Source organism: Ornithodoros turicata, chromosome 8 (assembly GCF_037126465.1).
Source record: "Ornithodoros turicata isolate Travis chromosome 8, ASM3712646v1, whole genome shotgun sequence".
Taxonomy (NCBI): domain Eukaryota; kingdom Metazoa; phylum Arthropoda; class Arachnida; order Ixodida; family Argasidae; genus Ornithodoros; species Ornithodoros turicata.
In genome coordinates this window covers 23624295-23640243 of record NC_088208.1, presented here as the reverse complement: position 1 = coordinate 23640243, position 15949 = coordinate 23624295, and the positions used below count along the sequence as shown (strand labels likewise).

The 15949-nt window shown below is 46.7% G+C and overlaps 2 protein-coding genes across 7 annotated transcripts in view; one reads left to right on the top strand and one right to left on the bottom strand.

The window, feature by feature from the left end:
• The window catches only part of LOC135366729 (schwannomin-interacting protein 1-like), a 176982-nt gene that overhangs the window by 47016 nt on the left and 114017 nt on the right, over positions 1-15949 (top strand). Inside the window, exon 2 of one of the 3 annotated variants that reach the window (XM_064599575.1) lies at positions 3538-3616. The exons of 1 other annotated variant lie outside the window; for it this stretch is intronic. The gene's annotated coding sequence lies outside the window, so the exon portion shown is untranslated. Of the gene's footprint in view, positions 1-3537; positions 3643-15949 lie in introns of all 3 variants that reach the window. One more of the 3 variants, XM_064599574.1, reaches the window with a different exon arrangement.
• The window catches only part of LOC135366730 (cAMP-dependent protein kinase catalytic subunit 3-like), a 98635-nt gene that overhangs the window by 48916 nt on the left and 33770 nt on the right, over positions 1-15949 (bottom strand). The window lies entirely within an intron of this gene.

Below are 15949 nucleotides of genomic sequence, written 5' to 3'. Positions count from 1 at the left end.
AGTTAATTAATGAATTTTAGGTAACTAGTCATCTAGTAGTTACGTACTTTCTTCGAGAGGGTCTCCGCCTGCACGTACAACTCACCTACAAATAAATATGTAACGAATAAAACATACACCCTGTGTAGTTTAATAATTACAATTACAAAAAAAATCGTAGTTGGCGAGATAGAAATTTTTGACCAAACTTCTACGTCAAGCTCCCACGTGAGAGAAGCGAGACCCTCGACCATTTCTATTGGTTCCGGTAAGCACGTGACCTAGCCCGCGGCCGCTTCACTGGTACGGAATGGCCTACCGCGACATCAGAGCCGGATAAGCTTGGTATAGATGTTGAGTTTGCGCTCGGAGTCACCGTGTGAGATGTTTCAATTAAATTTACAGCCCATCGCCATAACGTCACTGTCTTATACTGTTCAGCCCAGCAATCAAGCCACCGGTTCGAGACCAACTTTGGTGATTGCTTTTTACCGTGTTCATCTGTCTCGCGTCCAATGCACCCTTTCTGGCATTATCCCTTCGTCTTATCCAGACCAGCAGACCACTACACAATCGAATCTTCACAGCTCAGACGAACTCGGTCAAGTTTCTTTCCCCAACGCGGGTAAATCCTTCAAGAAGGGAAGAAGGAAAGACACTGGGCAAATCAAAGACTCCTCGACAACGCGGTGATTTGTTCTTGAGAGGCGGTCGATCAGCTGAAGCTTTCGTAAACGTGCACCATTTGCGCAGCGTAAATACTGATTCATCTATTTCCGACCCACAGGACAACAACAACCTCATTTCGTTTCTTGCGAGATAGCTATTTCTGATCAGTATCGAGTGGAAAAACATTGCGGTGTTCCCCTGAATAGCGCAGTAGACGAACCGTTGTGACGGCGCTGGTTGCGTGGGGACAGATGCAACCTGTCAAGCGAGCGTTCCAATATGCTTCCCTGGAAAGTTTGACTACCGGATGCCATGCTTCAAAGTGGCTGATGGCGCTTTCGGGTCATTTGGCTCGCCGCTGCGCAGCCTGCCGGAAGGAAGGTCGTTTCAAAGACGTCTATACCGGCAACAAGAACAAGACATAGATGATGACGTTGACATGATGATGACGTTCCATCGTCTGCAGACGCGGAATGCCTGTGATGTGATAAATGGTCAGCTCTCCGCAGCAAGTCGATGATTGGTATTCCTTGTTTCATATAGGCATCTTGTGTAATATTTTCGTTTGATTTTTGGCTATGAGCAGCGTACAATGCTGGACAAAAGCTTATGGAACACGCTCCGGCGTAACACCGAGGAAGGAATGCGCCGGAGTGCGTTCTGTAAACCTTTGTCCAGCAGTGTACAGTAGTGGACAGATGGAGGACAGGGGGTGGTAGTATGCCTTCTGGGCCGACTTCATGGGGAACTGTGCCGACATTTCTATGGTCGCAGCCTCTGTATAGACAGATCAGACGTGGCGGTTGTATGCGATGAGTACATGATGAACTCCCGAGTTTTGCAGTGCTGGTAGTTTGACGCTCACATTCACGTGGCAGAGCTGTTTCCAACAACTTACGTTTTGCGTGACTGTTTTCCTTTTTGTTTTTCACGTATAGGAAAGAGAGCTCGCGAAACATATTTAGTATACCACCTGACAAAGCTCCCTCATACGAGCCCAGAAACAGTATTCGTGGATCCTTGTCTGAGAAGTGCAGTCTCGTGCACGAAAGTCTTCTTTACCATGTGTAAATAAAGAAGTTGCTCCTTCCGTTTAATATCACTCTTTGATTTACTCACCACCGACAACTTGACATCGCCTTTTTTATTTCTTATTTTTTGCCTTCGTATACACTTCCCTTTCATTTATTGTTGTTGTCCTAGGTATAGCGCTACATTATTTAGGGCTATTTTTTGTGTTTCTCTTTCGTTTTAGGAAAAATCCCCGAAAAAAACAAGCAAAGCATATGTCGTCGGAAGCACTCCAGTCGGGTGCGCTTCAAGGCACCCCAGAACTTTCCAATTGACAGCTCTTAAGCTAACATCTTAAAAGTTTGCTAATTAGTCTGATCTGATTAGGACTCTTATCCAATTACTCATTAGTTAGGATTAATTAAGGTTGTCACACGTTACATCGTCTTGAGGGCCTGGCGCTGTCAAGCTGCCTTCCTGTGGCAGCTTTCTGCTGGTGCCTCCCACCACAGGTGCGGGTAAATAAAACCATTATGGCTCCAAGTTCGTCTCGAGATGGCATATGTTGTGTTGATATTTTGGCCTAAATTATGCATTCTATTTTGCCAGGACACCATTTTTTTTCGCGACCGCAAATTATCGGCAATTTTTTTGACGCCTTGGAAAAAAAAAAAACGAACGAAAACCTGTTTTCTTTTTCATTTGTTTTTAGTTTTTTTGCACGTTACTTAGGAAACCCTGTGTGTCTCCTGCCAAGAGAGAACACACAAGATGCATTTTCTATGCGAGGCGGCACGAACGCACAAGAAACCGGCATACATGCGCAATATTCGCCTGCCTCTACAGTACCGGGCATTGCGACATCACCATAGCCAACGCAATACCCCACGGGTAGGATTGCGCCGTTCGTTACTGCAGTTTGAATCAAAAGATTGGAAGACAGGTATACTCTTTTACTGGGCCGTCTATATTTAGACTCGCCCCTGTGGAAATAACGTCGCCGCTGCGGAGAGCAAAGGAGGGTGAGTTGGGTAAAGAGGATAAGGTTACGGAGGTATTGCGGTTTCGTCTGTGCCGGGGATGCGTGGGTGAAACCGGAAGATTGAGAATAAGCGCGCTACTTTTGACCGTGCTCGTAGTGATATGATACGCGGGGCGCCGTAATTCAAAGGCGGGTTGGGGCGGATGGGAGAAGGGTTGTAAAAGGTGGAGAGAGAGAGGTTGGTCACAAAAAATTACGACCTCTAACTCCAAATATCGGCTTTCGTGCATTTTTGGATGACCTCAGTTGTGTTGGTTCGATGAGCGTTCCTGTTGAATTTGAACAACGTTCTGATGAAGAGGTCATAGTGAATAGTTGAGTTGAGTTGAGATTGAATGTAAAAAAAAGCTGTCAAGAGTGAACAAAACTGCGTTGGCCCGCTGATTGTTGGTGTATAACCTCAGGGTAATTGCTTTCAGTCTGAAGGAACGCCAACGATAACATGTACACTCTAAGAAAAAAAGAGAAAAAAAAAGTGATTAATTTGAACCAGTTATAGCTTTTAGTTCCCAGATTGGGGTTAGTCCCCCATTTTAGTCTCCTGACCGTGAAGTTTACTACGCAGCAGAGCAAATAGCCCCTAACCTTTGCATAAACTACAGTACATTTAGTCCCGGAATGGACTAATGGTTGAGCCAATGCATCTAGTCCCCGAAGGGAGTAAAATTACTCATTTTCTTCCTACGGTGTATTTCTATCGGCAAAGAAGTAAATATCAACTGAGTAAACTTTTAAGAGCTGAAAGCTGAAATTTCCTTCGCAGACACTACGAACACTAAAATAGAGTGGACATCTTTCTCGCTGCAACCGTAACAACGACACGTTCCCTACTGCAGGACAACCAAGACATGGGCTAGGACACTTCACTCAGACGGCTGAACCGGGCATGACGTCGTCTGTATACGGGCAATACAGGTCAGTGACGTCCATGTTCAACACAGGTACGTATACTCCCATAGTAACTCATGTGTACCAGCGGCAATGCCGAGCGGGTTATGGCGTCCCGCTAAGGAAGGTGGTGAGTTCGAACCTTACCACCGGCTGTGACCGCTGATGTTTTCCCTGGGTTTTCCGAAGACTTTCCAGACGAATGTCGCCACAGTTCCCCCTGAAGTCGGCCCAGGACGCATACTAGCCCCCCCTGCCCCCGCTCCTTCCTGCTGTCCTCTCTCCATCTGTCCACATCTGTACGCCGCTCATAGCCACAGTCGCTTCGCGGCGCTAACACGAAATTAAAACATCAATAAAAATGTGTACACGTGCGAGGCTGCACGTGCGAGTAGCAGGTTCAAAGTTGCGATGGCGGTGGTGATGGGTCTGCTTGACGTACGCTCAGGCGGGCAACGTCACGACTATCTAAGGAGAACGGGGGGGGGGATCGTGCGTCCTGGGCCGACTTCACAAGTGCCGACATTTGTTTTAAAAGCGTCTTAGGAAAACGCAGGAGTAGCAGGTCTTGTAAGGTCCAAACCTTCTGCCTGTCTGACCTTCATCACTCACTCCTCTTCCTTAGAACATCATACCACCATCATCACCATCACCACCACCACTCTTCGGCCCCGGTGGATGAGTTGGTAACGTTTCTGCCTATTGATTCCACGGTTCCATTTCGTGGACACGCCAACAAGTTGGTGGCAGGGTAGAAGCTGCTTGCATATACGCTGTCTTTCGCGAGGGACGTTATATATGGCGTGCCGTGTGCTGGGCTTTCAGCAACACTTTGGAGATTAAATATAATCACCAGACCAACCACAGTGGCCTCACTCATGATCACAGTTGTCTCGTGACGTAAAGCCACGAGTTATGATTATCTCAGTCTCGAGGGCGCCGCCATTTCGATTCCAAGTCTTCCGTGCTCCTTCTTCCATATACGTATATTTTGTCCGTCTATTGCTTCGCGTGCGCCTGTTTCTCCTTTCATTGCTTTTCGAAGCATTCTGCCATTCGAGTGCAGTGCATACCCCCCTGGGGACGCGCCTCAAATAAGGTTACACAAACAGACGCGCGTGGCGCTGTCGCAGCACAAATATTTATTCGCCATCCCAGACTGATGTGTGCGTAGCTAGATTAGCTCCCCTTGACCAAGGTTTTGTAAGCTTCGAACAAGTATGGGTGACCAAATCTGGCTTTCGCGGTTTGGAGGGCATACGCAGGGCTCTGCTTCTCGGACGAGATTGGCTTTTTCTGGGTGGTAGGAATGGGAAGCGTAACGCGCGCCTTGAAGTGAACGGACTAAGGCCCGCATAAACCAATCTCAGCTGCAATCTCACAAAATGTGTCTCTTCTATTGACTGACCCCTCAGTACTCTTTCACCACAATAGACTTTTAGAAAAGCAAGCTCCCACCTGTGGCACGCGAGGGATCATGGGAACTTAGAGCCCTTTGAAACACTACGAGATTGCCAGAGGCGGAGGTAGAAGAACAACAACATTCCCGGTGTGCGCAGCAGCCGTGTCAGCTGGGGCAAACCATAACCGAAGCAGACGACAGAACAGTATCCCTCAAAGTTCCCATGCTGCTTTGCGCCGCGCGCTTGGTGGCGCGCGCATCTTTTTCAAATCGCCTATTACGCTCATATATATATTTTTTTTTTGAAAATTGAAATTTACGGGCAACACTCTGTCGACGTCGCCACCAAACTGCATTACTTTTATTTTTATTAATGTTGGTTTATTATTATTATTATTTTATTATTCTTAGCAAAAACAACACTCTTATTTCGAGATTACGAATGGGGAGTTTCATTGTGTCTAACACAAAAGAAGTTGGCTACGTAACCGTCAGGAGCAGCAAGCCAGCCGGGAAAATAGATAGCAGTTGCTTGACAAACAGGGGATTATGTCCCACCAGGCGTCGCCTCGAGCAGTTTTACCGCAATTTTACGAGCAAATTAAAAATATTTACCGTTCCCTGTCACAAGTTATAACTTGTTGTTCTCTGTTTACCAGCAGCAAGCTGTTAAATTATGCCGCCAAAATAACGTGTCTGTCTGAGACGGTACCTTTAAACGATCCCATGAAGAAGGAGAAGAAAGAAAAAAGAGTGAGAGATGGAGTTCCCACGCCAGTCATTATGCTGATGTCACTGCGGTGTCTCATGTGGATATGGAAGACTACACTAAGCAAAGTGCAAGGCGCAAAAAAATGCGACGCAAGAACTCCTTTAGCGCGTTCGTAAGGTTGGAGTTGTTGACGGGAACTACAGCGTGGGACCATCGAAAGGGCTATATTTTGGCAGGGAATGTCAACGGGCGTACGACGGTGAGGTGGGGTCGCCGTTATCTTTTGCGGGGGCTCGGCTTGGTTCGGATTCGTCTCGAGCCCGGACTCAAGCAGATGTGCGTTCGGTTTAAGGTTCCGCCCAGCAGCAGCAATAGGGGATCGAATCGGTTTCATCCGACTCAGGGAAGCCAAATTTTGAGTTGATTGCATCTCGATATCGCATTATCCTTCAGCGTTTTCTATTGTCCTCGCTGCATCTCTCCACATGCGTGAGTTGTGACCTACGCACTCATATTGTTCTCTATCATCATCATCATCATCGCATCATCGTCGTCGTCGCCGTGATAGCCTAATTCGCCGTAGCCGTCATCGTCATAGTCGTGATCGTTATCATCATCATCGTTACGGTGTACAACACTGCTCCTAATTTGTGCACAATCTCTTCGTGGAGCTCACATGATGTTTAAAAATAATTAATTTTTCAACAAATTTGAAGTAATTTCGAAACATCACATCGTTTCGCGAATTCTTTGTGACTGCCCTCACTGCACAACGTTTCTTTTTTTCTTTTTAAGTATCCTTCCTCCCCTCTCCCCAGCGTGCTTCTCATGTCGCCCTAGCACTCATGCAAATTTCGACCTGACAACAGAGCACTCCATCACGCGAGATAAAATATCTTTAGCGCCCTCTTTGGGGCGCAAATACCGTCCTTTCTTTGTTTACAGTCCTGAAAGCCCCCTCTCACTAAGATTCATCCCATACCCCGTAGAACGAGAGATCAAAGGAAACTCATATCCCCATCGTATCCAGGCCCTTTCCTTTCCTTAAAATAACAAGGCACGCATAAAGACCGTCCGCGCCGAGGGAAAAAAAAAGGAAAATCCACGCATCGCTTTAAGTGTAACGTTTCTGAGGCTCACGAGGCTTAATCCTCGAACGTGCACGGTAATAAGCCCCCTCATTTTTTTATTCTTTTGCTATCCTCGCTTGACATCCAAAACGCGCCAATAGTTCGCGAAGCGTTGTCTTTATGGGTTACCAACGGGCCCTCCAGCGGCAACTCCTGGCGACAAACAATTAGCGAATAGCTTAGTGTTTTTGAGAAATGTCTTAAAGTGCCACTGCGCACTAAGAAAGAGGTATTAATTTTATTTCGTATTAATGAACATCGCTCGAAGGTTTACAACGCAAAATATGCATGCCGTCGGTTGACATTATATGCTTCCACAGATTTTCACACACAAAAAAAGGCCACGCAAAACTTGATAGTTTCTGATTCTCGGACAGTGGCTGACGTCATGAAGAGCTCCGGCATCTGTCTCGTAGCAACACCGCGCGAACCTTCCCGGACTCCGCTCTCCGCCCACGTTGGAAGACTGCTGTGGTCAAGTGACGGAAATGATGATGATGATGATTATGATGATCTAGTGGCTGTAATCGACATCGACGGAGCAATGTTGCCAGACAGGCGTCAGATACACACACACACCATGCCGTCGTACTTCTCAAAGCCAGAAATGATTTTTACGACATTTCTGTTTCTCATATAGGGAAACAATGTCCCGAGAGAATGCAGTCGGAGACACGTGGGGAGGATTGACTGATTGATTGATTGGGAAATGACACGTGGAGTGGAATGACATAAATTTGATAAGATTGCGAAGACAGGATTTTGTTTCTTTGATTTCGTGTTAGCAACACGAAGCAGCTGTGGCTATGAAAATGTGAACAGATGGAGAGAGGACAACAGGAAAGAGTGTGGGACGGAGGGGGGGGTTAGTATGCGTCCTGGGCCGACCTCAGGGGGAACTGTGCCGACGTTCGTCTGGAAAGTATTCGGAAAACCCAGGGAAAACCTCAGAATGCACAGCCGGTGGTAGGAGTCGAACCCACCACCTCCCAGTCTTCGGCACGACCTTGGCTATACCAGCAACGAGCAGGACGCCTTAACCCACTCGGCCATGCCGCTGGTCCGAAGATGGGAGATTCAGACCTTGTTGTTGTTGTTTTTTTTTCAACCATACACACATACACTATAGGGGTATTCTGTTACATCTCTGTTGTGTGTTATGCAAGCTGTTATGTCACTATGCGTTGCACCGTGTATGCCTAACTTGAATCTGGTATTCTTGGTTAACCACAGCTGACAAGAAAGTCGTGTGGGAGAGGTTGATGAGTGATAGTATTGTTGGACGTATTTATATTAGATACATTGAGATCACACTTATCGTCCAAGTCATCCTTAGTTTGTGAGTGATCACAAAGGTGAACGACGCCCGAAACGTGATTTTTTTTGTCATCAGGGTACTGTAGGAAAGTTTCGAAGGATCAAAGCGAAAATATGTCCTCATTAGCAAAGTAGAAACCTCTGAAATCTACCAGCGGAGACATATCTCACGCAAACTGAACAATTCGTTGCAACGCTGTACGATTTCTAAAATGCACGGGGACCCCATTGAGGCTGAAACATCATTTTGAATTAAGTTTTTACCGCGCAGTATTCTGCCGTTTATTTCATAAGCCCCTTTACCAAACCTTTACACGCCAGTAGTTGGGTTGGGTTTCAACAAGAAAATGCTAACATAAATTCAATGTCTAATTTTCTTTTATTTCGTATGCATTTTCCCCTTGACTGCGAATGATGTATCCAACGTCATATTGAAATATCACACTTACAGATGATATTAGACAGTAAAAAGAAAAGAAATGGATGTGATGCATACAGAACGCTTTACTATTCCCATCCTATAGTCATGTTACTTCCTAGCTCTTGTTATATTGCTGCCGGCGGAATGAGTAATGCACCTCCATTGTCCCGTCCGAATGTAAATGTGGTGACGATGCTGCGAAGGTTGATTTCAGCACACGCGCATCCAACCCATACATGCACAAAAACGGCAGGTACACTTTTTTTTTCTTTTTTTGCACAAGAGCTAGTGAAATAGGGTCACTGCATGGTTGGCGTCCCACAAGAGGACCTTTTGGATCAGGTCCTCTTTTATTCGAGTCGGCTATTTTGGACCTGAGTGTCTAGGAAGCCGGTGGCGAAAGTATGCGGCCGCACCAACAGATAAAGGTCCACTTTTTGTGCTGTTATATTCAGGGGATGGCTGGATAATGCGATGCGTCTGGAGTGTGTTTACGATGCTCCACTTGGGCGAGATTGATGAGGAGCGCTTGAATTGCTGATGAAGGTCATCAGTATGCTGTAGTTATTCGGGGGTGGGGCTGCTCACGATGTCTAAGTACCGTTCCTGATTATGTTGATATCCTTGTGCATCTCCGTACCTTAGTTGAGTGCAAAGACAAAGGAGGTATTATGTATCCCAGATTTGAAAGACAACAACAAATATGCGATGAGTGATGACAGCGTGATGATGATAAGTGTGATAATGCGGGTTCTAATTTGCCGAATGCAACTGAATGAAAGCACTGCGAGGGTTAAGTGTTGCTTTGTTGTACAAGTGAGCCTTTGACGTGTGTAATGTGCAAAGAGCACAAATGTACATCGGTTGGGATTCCGTGTGTATTCTTTGAAGGAAGGAATTTTAAATGGATCTGTAGCCAGCAGGAAAGATTTTGGTGAGGAGGATAAAACGAGTAGAGCAATGGTGCATTTATTTGTGTTGTGCCGGCGCTGCACTCTTAAAAATGAGGGGGCAGGGGGATAATGGCAGAATCGGCTAGCCGTTGTTGGCCATACAGAAGTGGGCGTCGTCATGACTATCAAAAAAAAAAAAAAAAAAGACCGATGGAGGATGAAGGATTGAAATACGTAGAGGGTGCGTGAGTTCATCGGGGAGTGCAAAGTGTTAGAGGGGTCGTTGAGCAAGACCCGTCTCCTGCAGAAAGAGAACAGGGTTTCTTCTTTAGCGGAACGTTCGGCGTAAGAAGCACCGGGGTAGAGGATGTCCGCTAGCGTGCCAGAGCTGGAGTGAGGAAGATCGGCTTCACGCGCAGAATGGTACATGTTTCACCACAAATTAACTTCACCACATAGCACGCTCCTAGCCAACCGTCATTCCGAGTGACATATCGTTATTTCCCCTGATTTGCTGAAAACTGGGGGCATACGCCATTTTTGTGGCATTACTGACATACGCAATTGACACAAAGATGGCGTACGCCCCTCGTTTTCATGAAATCAATGAAGAGAAGGTTGTCACTCGGGATGATGGTTGGCTAGGAGCGCGCTGTGTGGTGAAGCTCTATTTTTAGAGTCGGCACAGTCGGCATATGTAGGCACAGTTCCCTTAGAAGTCGGCCCAGGACGCACATTCCGCCAGGGCGTCACTCGTGACGTTGCCCACCTCTGTGAGGCCGACAACGGCAAGCCCTTTCACCAGCACCACCACCACTACCATCTGCTTTTAGAGTGTGTAAAACAATTTTGGCGCATGAATTTAGCTGTTAATAAAAAAAAACTGTAATTTGTAGCAACGTAAATCAGCACATGCGTATCTATTACACGGGTACTCGAGTACACAAACGCTTATGTTCATTTTTATTCCACCTCGCAGGAGGCGTCCTCGTAAAATACCCTTTCTTCGACAACACCCCCGTTCACCCCCGGTGGATATCTTTCTAGTATCTTTTCCACCCAAAAACAAGGCAGTTTAGATGAGTGAGACATATGTTGTGCAATATTGCCCAGCCCTGATCGCCCTATATAGTCCACGTATGTCAAGTAAATCACCTGATAAAATCAGGAGAGATGTGGATCTATTACACAGTGTGCTAGCTAAGATTAGAGTAGCTTAAAAAGAAAGAAAAAAACACAGTTTGCGTCATGACTGGCTACTCAAATACTGTTACGTGTGGGAGAAGAGCGTCATGAGAAAGAAAGAGAGAGAGAGAACGGACGTACTTGTTACGGGCATCCTTCGGTTTGTTAATCTGCGCTGGGAATAAATATCCGCAAAAGAACCTTGGCAGTCTTTTTTTTTTTTTAATGACCACCTCATCAAGGAATCAGGAAGATACTTCTTTACGATGCAACAACTGGTTCCCCGTTGGGATACCTTCATGGACGTTTTACGACAGAGCTTTATTTTACTTATTTTTTCTGTGATTTGGTCGATATTGCTCGCTGAAGCTAGTGTAGTGTAACTTGTTTAGCGTAAGCATTTCGTGTATTCAATTTGTGCAACACTGTATTGAAATTGTACTGCACAAGTGTTCTTTGGCACATTAAATATCCTGAACAGAAACGACAAAATTAAAGAAAAACGTGCGAAAAAAAAAAACTGTATAACTGAATCCGGAAGGCAGTCATAGCAGAGGCAGGCGGCCCGGAAGTTCGTGTTCTGATAAACTATGCATAATTTTGATTTCCCCCCATATTCACGTTATACCAGAATAACCTGTAACTTAACGCCGTGCCTTTCAAATCTGGCGCCATCTTCGACTGTGCCCTTGCTTGAACGTACACGTATATAGTGCTGCAACGTGCGGGAGGAATGTAAATAGGCGGGAAAAGTGAATGTCTGCAGGCATGTGCGCAATGTGCGTGTACACGTAATAGACTATCGGATACTTCGTGCTCAGTTGAATAGTGTATCAGCAGGAAGCCATTCAAGCTGGCTGCACTTATAGGCCCCTGTCAGAACCCCATCGCAACGCTGTCGAGCCCTTGATATCCTTACGTATCTACCTACTACTTGAATGCAACTTTTGTATAATCAGATAGTGTGCGCGGATCTTGATATTTCCTCTAATTATAGACATTTTAGCTCTGTATGTGAATCCATTCTTTGTTAATTCCACAGTATTGTATAACTTGCGCGAATTTTGGCCTTTGCCTATGTATGTGTATTTTGTTATTTTGACTGGTGCACTGCCTAGAAGGCCTCTGGCTGTTGGAAGGTACCGAACAAAAAATAAACTCACTTACTTACTTATGGAGTTCTTGGTGACTATCGGTTTGCTCCAGACACTTCAGTGTTATGCAGTGCTATTCAGTGTTGTTCTAGTGACGATTATCGAGGGGGGGGGGGGGGGGGAGATCGTGCGTCATGGGCCGACTTCACAGGGAACTGTGTCTGAGGAAAACCCAGGGAAAGACACAAACAGAACCGCCGGCTCCCGGATTCGTACCGGGGTCGCCTCGCAGTGTCACCGTCATCGTCGCGAACTAACGAACAAATTAAGCTGAAAATGGCGTTAAGTCAAACGCCATTAAAGCTGCCCATGTGGCACCGCACGAATGATATTAATTGATGCATTCTTTCCCCAAAATTGAAGAGGCAGTGAGGTCCAGAACTGGATTTTAATGAAAGGCCGAACTCCGGCAGACAGGAAGAGGGCCCAAAACAGAAAGAGAACCGCAAGCTCCCCAGTTTTGTTGGCTTTCGTACACAAACCGGATGGCGTTCGCCTATGACGATGACGGTGCCGATTAGCAAGTAATCCGGGGCCGACGGTAGCGACACAGTCGTGACACAATACATGGCTCATTAAATGCTTCAATAAATTCAGGGCTGCCACGTGTACGTGAAAATATCTATAGTGTTTTATTCATTTCCCTTTTTTTATTTTATTTTCCCCCAAAATCAATATGAAACTAGCTTTTGGCTATGGGTCCAAACAGTGCCTCGAGAATCTGCATGCCTGCAGCAAATCAAAGCAAAAGGACAGGATTCGAAAAAAGAAAAGTGCTCAAAGCAAACGCGATTTCGGTAAAAGCAATCAAATCGTCGCTTGTCCATATCATATCAAATCAAATGAAATAATAATGATAATAATCATATCATATCAAATCATAGCTTGTCCCGCAGTGAGCGGGCTTAGATCTCCATTTTTTCCCCTCCTATCATCATCATCATCAGCCCATATGATCGCGAACGCGACTCATGCATCTAATAAACCTACGTCCCATAAGTAACGGAAACCTGTACAGTGCCCTCCAGTAGCGCGGTCCTCTCTTTCTCTCTCGAGCACTGGCGCTCGCATAACGTTTGTTCGTTAAATATCAAAGGTTAAGGGTGCGTTTTCCCCCCCTTTCCGGGTGCTCTCCTCCTTTCGATCCGGAGTCGGAGGCTCCGATGATTTTGCTCCAATGGCATGCTCTGAAAGCTAGTCACACGGGCGGGTGTGGGAGGAGAGAGGAAGGCAGTCAACGGGATGTTGACGCCGCGGTCCGATGCGAGCTTCTGCAGGACATCTTAACCTCCATGAAGCGACCCTTGACGTCGAAAGCGTGTGTGAACGGGAGAGATGCGGTGAAAACCGGCGGAGTCATTCGAGCTAGTGAAGCAACGGAATGTCGACGTATTGCAGCATCCCTGCTTCATTTCGCGCTGCCTGTGTCATTAAGCGTGGCTATCATTTTTGTACCGTGGCCGTTAACTACGAGGGTAGTCAGTTTTTGCTTTATTCCTTTCCACGAGCTGTTGCTTAATAGAATGGTCTTCCTCTGTCCATAGTCACCATTACGGATCATACCATACCACCATTAGCCAGACTTGTACACGTTACCGAAAAAAAGGAACTAAATACCGTTATTCGTTACCATGAAAAAAAAAGGAACTAAATACGTTACCCGTTACCAAAGTAACAAATGGAACGCGTTCCCGTTACTCGATAGTAACGAGTTACTTTTACGTTACCACGCCATTACAGAGCCGCGACCATGTCTAAGCAAGGCACGTGCTCCATTTGGTCCTACAATTTCCATGGTGATGATGATGATGATTCAGGTTTTCTTGGCGCATAAGCAACGAAGGCCATAAAAATTTCCATGGAATTCGCTTTGAAGAATAGTTGGTGCTCGAAATGGGCATCGGTTATTTTTGGTGCGTTTGCTCGGGAGAGCCTCTGTGGCAAGAAAAATTGCAGTGGAAAGGCATGGTTGCATCAAATACAGCCACCTTTGTTTGATGCATGTGTTGGATGCGCCTAATTAGTAGCGAGGCCGACGTTCCTTCATTCTTTTTCTTTTCTTTTTTTTTTTTTTGTTCTGTGAATTTAAGGTCAACAGCTGCTTTTATTCCCTTATTTTGGCACCACTGTTAGGAGGCTACACGACGTCAGCGGCGATATTGTGCGCTTACGTAAACTGATAAATGCTACACCAACGTCTACAAGTTGTTGTATAAACAGCCTCTTTGCATGGCTGACCTTTCCTTCCTTTTACTAAACATAACCGCCCACCCCCCGTTGTAAACCATCAAAGCAGCCAAGGTTCTCGTGCTACCTCCTCACAACACGACATTGGCTCCACGAGGTATTCGATTCATTCGTGGAAAGCAGTGCCTTTAACGTATAATCCTCGATACGGTAACTGCTACAGCTAACTAAAATATTGAAGACTCTTACCTGAGCACGCTTCTCCAAATTCGAATGCGACGAGTGGGATGCACTCGGTCATTTTAGTTTGGGAAGGCAAAGAAGACACCAAAATACTACATTCTCGTCACCTTTTGCCGCCTTCACCCTGAACGTCTCCTCCAACCCAGGCCACACTCACGTGATTATCATCTGTGCCATCGTGTAATCCAACGAGTGATCCTCACTGGAGCCCACAAGTGTGGAGGTGGGAGCGAAAATACAGGGACTAAGGTTTCTTCCAGGGATACGCGGCTAGGCCAGTGACACGGGCGAGCTGGTTCTGGAGGAGAAGGTTCTGAGACAAGAACTGTTACATTGGCGCAGCCGACAGCTTACGAACGATGTGGGTAGAGTTTCAACTTAGGGGAACCCCTGCACAACCGCTGGTTGCTAAATGCGTCACTGGAGATGAGGACATAACGTTGCCCGGCGCACAGCCCGAGCTCATCCAGTATCTCCTCGTCAAGAGAGAGGTGAGCGACGTCGACGAGTTACTCAAGAAATCTGTTTGCAAGGTTAACATGAAACTGGATGATTTTCGCCGGTTTGTCCTCTTACCACGCACGACGGAGAACACTTCGCCAACAGCCCCGGTTCCGGAGCTCCCTGGTCAGCTGGACCCAGCCACGATTCTGCAATTCATGAAGGACCAGCAGGTCCAAATGGCCAGGCAGCAGCCGACACTGGTGGAACTTCTCGACTCGATGTGCAACAACGGCTGCCGGCGTCCCGAAGACCTCAAGCTGGACACCTATGACGGACACTCCCAAAGTGCGGAGACGTGGTTGAAGCTTTATGAACGAGTCTGCCAGCGTAACGGGTGGACCCGTGATGCAGCTAAGATCGAGAACATTCGACCGTTCTTAACAGGCGTTGCAGGCAAATGGTACGACTTCTGCCTCCAAGGGAACGAAAACGACACGTGGCAGTCGTGGAGGGATAGCTTCGCACAGGCTTTCCACGATAACTTAGTGGATACGTGGAACGAAGCACTCGTCTACAAATATCGGGGTGATTCGCTAACAGACTACTTCTTCGAGAAGCTACGACTCCTCCAACGCGCGGAGTGCAATTTGCCTAACAGGTCAGTGGTGGCACTGGTACTTCATGGCATACCGCACGACATACGCCCGCTGGTTCAGATACGAGGACCAAAGGACCCCCAACAGTTGTTAAGCTGTCTGCAAGACGTGAGCGTCCAAACCAGTTTCCGTGCAACCCCTGCCTCCACATCGACACTGCAGGACAGGCGTGACCCGCCACCAGCGATTCCCTCACCACACCATCGTCGTTCACCCTTCCAGCGCACGGTCGCCGTTGCTGAGATTCATGATAACCAGGACCAAAAAAAAAAAAAACCAATAAACAAGGGTTGTAGTTTCCGCGCACGGACCCCAAGCGAAACTGTCTTTTTCACCGGCAACAAACTATTGTATGTCGACCTCTTCCTTAACAAAGTAAGAACGAGAGCATTAGTTGACAGCGGATCCTCCGTAACCCTTGTGAATAGCCGTTTGATTCAGCCACGCAATGTCGAATCAGGAAGGGAAGTACAAGTGAGAGCGTTCGATGGCAGCAGCAAGCTTTTTCACCACTGGGCACGGGTGAGGCTAGGCATTTCTGACGTAGAGATAGTAACGGACGCTTTGGTTATACAAGACGTCGAGTATGAAGTCCTACTCTCCCGCCCAGACATGA